The sequence below is a fragment of the Micromys minutus genome (assembly GCF_963924665.1).
Source record: "Micromys minutus genome assembly, chromosome: 1".
In the NCBI taxonomy this organism is placed as follows: Eukaryota; Metazoa; Chordata; class Mammalia; order Rodentia; family Muridae; genus Micromys; species Micromys minutus.
Window position 1 is genome coordinate 103,787,822 of NC_137969.1, and position 5,041 is coordinate 103,792,862.

Genomic DNA, 5,041 nt, shown 5'->3' on the forward strand with positions numbered 1-5,041 from the left:
GGGGCACATGCAATGTTCAACACCCATTATGATGCATCCCCAAGGGAATACTTTTCCAAGACCCAAGATATTCCAAGGTAATAAGGGAAAGATTTAATCAGAACCCGGTGTTGGAGGAGAAACCCCTTTGTCACCACACTCAGCAGACAACTGACCTCTAGGCCCCTGAAGAGCTGGCTGTCTTGCCAGGAAAACACACAAGTGTGAAGTTCCTCAAAAGAGTGTAATGTCACTTTTCACCATCCTCTGCCAATACGCATTGGGAAGCCAGGCTTCTATATCCAGGTGGTCCTATCTACAAGGATGAGATGTAGCCAAGCAGCTATGAAAAAGGAAGATGATTCCAGGCAAACGGATAGCCTGGCACCAAGTCTCACATTTCCTAGGACTGAGGCTGCAGCCTCTGCAGAGAACACCATGTTCATTTTCACTGGTGGTCAGAGACTAAAGAGAGGCAGGTACAAAGCCTGTCTCCTTCCTTTGTGACCTCTGCAGGGGAGACACACCAAGCAGGGCCTCTCACTCCAGAGTTGTGCTCCACCTGGATGGACCTGTTCTTTTTCCTGGCAGCAGGCTCTGGGGGTCAGGTGGTCAGAAATGGCTCCCTACCAGCATGTCACCCTGGAGCCTCTTGTCCTCCCACTTCCCACCTCCCTTATGCTTGTCCAGGTGAGACAGAGCGAAGAAAGTTTCGGTGCTGAACACATCAAAGAGAGCAGCAGAGCTGAGCCCCGAGAGGAAGGCTGGCAGGTCTCTGGAGCTGACAAGTGAATGCCTAGGCCCAGCCTGGGGTCACAGAAGACATCATGGCTCGGGCCGAAGGCCTGGCTCAGAAATGACACAGTTCCCTGACCGAACTTGTTCATTCCTCAAGAACAAGCTCCGCAATGTGTCTGATAAGGTCTGAGTGTTTCCTCCATATTGAATTGGAAGTCTGTGGACTGCAGTGGTACTGTGGATGGGAAGAGTCTGTTACCCAGAGGCTGCCCGGTGACCACACTGGTTCCTAGCAGCAAGGCACAGAGAAGCAGTGCAAGAGGGAGCAGCATCCAGGACCCTCTTTCTCACCCGAGCCTCTGCTCTCAAACAGCAAAGCAAAGAAGGCCTGCTGGACAGAAACACAACTTCCATATTTTTTTTGCACTAAATGGTTCCTGACATGCCTTTTCTGTAGGGAAGTACGGACATGCTAATGCCTTAATGGGGTCAACCAATGTCCCTCCAGGGCACCTCTCTGCATTCCTGAGAGTCACTCCCACTTGGAGACCAGCACCTGGTGCTGGAGTTCCCGAACTCATTCCTATGAAGGCAACAGAATTCACTACCCTTCCCAGCCCTGTCTTCATTAATCTGCAGCGGAATGAAAGGTCTGCCCTAGTGGTCTCCCACACAAACATGCCTTCCCAACCTACAGTGAAGCTGCTCCTTGTTTCTAGCCCTGTTTCCCATGTGGGGGCCACATGGGACTCACCAGGTAGTCAAGGTTCTAAAATGTGATATGGCAGAGTGGCTGCCTGGTGACAGCTCATCCTTCAGGCCTCACTGCTGGGGTGGTGATTCATCCACTCCATTCAGTGTGAACCACTGCTTCATAAAGACCCAGAGACAGAGAGTCAGAGTGAAAACCTACAACCACAGCACACAAGACAGCAGCTAGATTCTCCCTAGCCACACCCCTGGGGTCCCTCAAATCTCCCATTGCCCTTCAGCAAAGCAAAGCAATGTCCCTTTGTTCAGGCCTACATAAGCTACCTCACAGTTCCTGTGTCTTACACTCCAGCTTAGCTTCAGATGCATGATCCACATAGATTAGGTTTCTAGATTCCCTGATGGCTGAGCAGCCCCTGCTGATTTAGGGATCTATTCCCTACCTAGAAGGTACCCAGAGCACCTTACCCAGCAGGGATCTGGACCCTAAGATGGGTTCTTGGCACAAAGGAGTCTCTTGGCTGCTGGCCTTATGGAGGCAGTGCTGGGTCTCACGCCTGGAAAGACCTGCTTGCTTTGCCTCAGTGTAGCAGAAAAATCTGATAATTTCAGTCAAGGGAATCCCCCTGTAGGGCATGAAAATGATACCAGTCTTAGAATAATGGGGTGGGGAGGGCAGCATCCTGGGAAGCACAGAGGAAGGAGGCTGTGAAGTCAACAATACAGATGTTGGCAGATCAGCCTAAATCATGCTCAAGCATGAGGAGGTGCAGGCTGCACTGAAGGATGTGTCTTCTCTTCTCTCCTACAACACTTCCTCAGCTCCCCAGGGCAGGAGCATATTTTCAAGGCAGCATCCTCCTGCCTTATATTGGCATATACTGGGACACACCAGGATCCTATTGTCAGCCATGACCTACCCGCCTCCAACTTTTTGCTTTTCAGGGGAAGTTTGCTCCTGCTCTCTTGCTTGTCCAGGGTCCCTGGTCCTTCCCAACACACTATCTCTCTTCAGCTCTGTGATTTTAATTGCCTCAGGATGGATTCCACCCCTCTCCATTCTCCTTTGCATTCCTCCCCCATACCCTTCCCTTTTCCTCTGACTGGACATGCACAATTTATTTCTGGGAACAGTTGGTGAAAGAGAAGGTCAGAGGAGGTAAAGGGACCAAACTAATGAGAAGCCCAAGATGGGTGTATGTGTCCATCCAATTCTCAGGACAAGTGTTCCAGTGCCACAGGCACTGCAGGAGTTGGGGAGGTAGAGCTTCATCAGGTAGATGTCATATGAAACCACCTATCTGTGCAGCAAGCAGTGTGTGGCTGAGTGAGATGGAGGCTCGGGAACATGGAGGATGCTTCAGGAGCCTGTGCCCTGCCTGGGTGTGTGGTACCCAACACCCGGGGCCCACTAGGCCCATGTGGCTTGGCTCCCTCCTATAACTGTCCATCTGCACCAGGCCTACAACTCAACCTGGCCTTGTCTCCTTCACCATTTCAAAGCAGAAAGACACATGAAGGGGCTTCTGTTAGTGACCTTGACATAAAGGGACTTAGCACTGAGCTGCCCTGCTGTGACCTAGCTCTCCACCTGCTTTATTCTTTATGAACCTTTGCCCCATCTTGTCAAACTCTCCTTCCTCCCTGCAAACCTGACATGCTTTCCATGCTCTCTGCTTCTGACTCAACTTTGCATGGTTCTGTGTAAGGTGGTACTGTGGCATTGTTCCTTCTAAGTGGATTGATGTCTTCAGTTTCCTACTCCATGGATGTATACAATGTGTCAATGGCAAAGGACTTTCCAGAATCAAAGTTAAAAAACAATGTAGATGTGCTTCTTGGTGTCCTGACCTACTGGTTTTCCTGTGGATCTCTCCTCTCATTTCATTGTAGCCCTTACTGCAAGGATTTGTGGCTCACAGTGGGATGGGCACAGAGCAGCGGAGTGTCCTCGGCACCCAAGTAATTCATCTCCATATCCCCTTCTAGGCCTTGAGTACCTTGTAACCAGATCCTGTGGAACACCCAGGGGCTGATCGCTGGGTATATTTGTTCCAGTTGTTGGTTCCATGGGATCAAGTCCCTATTCTTGTCACTTAACCCTGTAGTCACTGCATCCTGGACTGTCTTTGGGGAGGGAAGATTATCAAGTAGGGTGTCACCCAGAGTCATGTTAGCTTCAGTGTCCATCAGAATACTGCTATTGATGTGAAACCATCACAGCATTATTTTCTAGGTCTGAAAACCTGGACAGGGCGTCTTCTCCAGACAGCACTGGGGCATTAGTCATGCTGAGTCTTGTGAAACCCTTCCTCCTTCCTTCCTCATCATCCTCCTATAGGTGACTCTTACAAAAATTGTAAAGGCAGGTACATGCTTTTCTTCAAGGAGGAAGTGGGGGTAGGCCAAAAGCTGGTCCATTCTTAACAGTATGTGATCCAGCATATGGCTGTGGCCTTGATAGCCTGGGCATCATCCCTTGGAAAAAGCTTTTCTTTGGTTCAAATGACAAGGCAAATATCAGCTATTGCAAAAAGTGTGTTTCAGGGCTGGTGTTTAAACAAGGCTTCACAGTTATCAGATGGCATTCCCCCACAACCCAATTGATCTTTCAATATATTGAATGTTGCTGTGACCCTCATTTAATAGCCTGTGTTTTACTTAAGACACAATTTCTTGAATGTTATATTCAATCATGTACATGGTCTCCATGGTCATGAAAATGATTTCTCTGGAGGCATACATATGGGTGTTCCCACGAGGCTAACTATTGCCCTTCCACACAGGGGATGTAGGGGAGACCATTAGCATTTGTGTAATAATAACTTGGCTGGTTTGGGACAAGTGATGAGGACAATGATATATTGTAGTAGTGATGAGTTTGTACATACCTGAAAGGTTGTTTCTAAGTATGGAAGCTGTCATGTGAGCATGGTATAGAGGATGCTAGCCTCCACATGTCAACAGTAAAGCCATTATAGAAATTTCTACTTCTAAGACTAAATAGAACAGAGAAACACAGACCTTCCCCAACATGTACACACCTGAGTATTATAACCTAAGTCACAGGCTCTGATTTTTCTGCTGCATCCACAAGTATGGTTTCTAGTTTTATATCTCAGTAGTCATGTGTCTTTCCTGAGAAAGTGAACTCGTGGTACACCTGCAGGAGAATTAGTCCTGCCTTCTCCTCCTTTATATGGCCCAACTCCTTAAGGCGCCACTCTGGGTCTCCTCCTGCCACGCACACCATTATTATGTAAGTCTTTAATGGTGTATCAACCATGTGAAAAAAGTTGGATGATGTTCCAATGATTTAATGAGTTCTACCTCAGAGGTGATGTCACTCAGGTTACTGTTGCTCTTCTCCAGGACCTGGACAGTTACAGGGGTATGTGTGGGAATATAGCATGCCAATTTGACCTTCCCAAATGCACCACAGCTCAGAGACAGTAGATGCTGTAATCATTTTAAAGGTTGCCCTCTTCACCGGGGTTTTCGTGAGGCTTGCCTCCATCTCACCACCTTATTGTGCGAAACAGTAGCACCACTTGATGATGGGAAGGAATGTAAAGCAGTTTATAAGATTATAGCTATGAATTTTATATAAAAT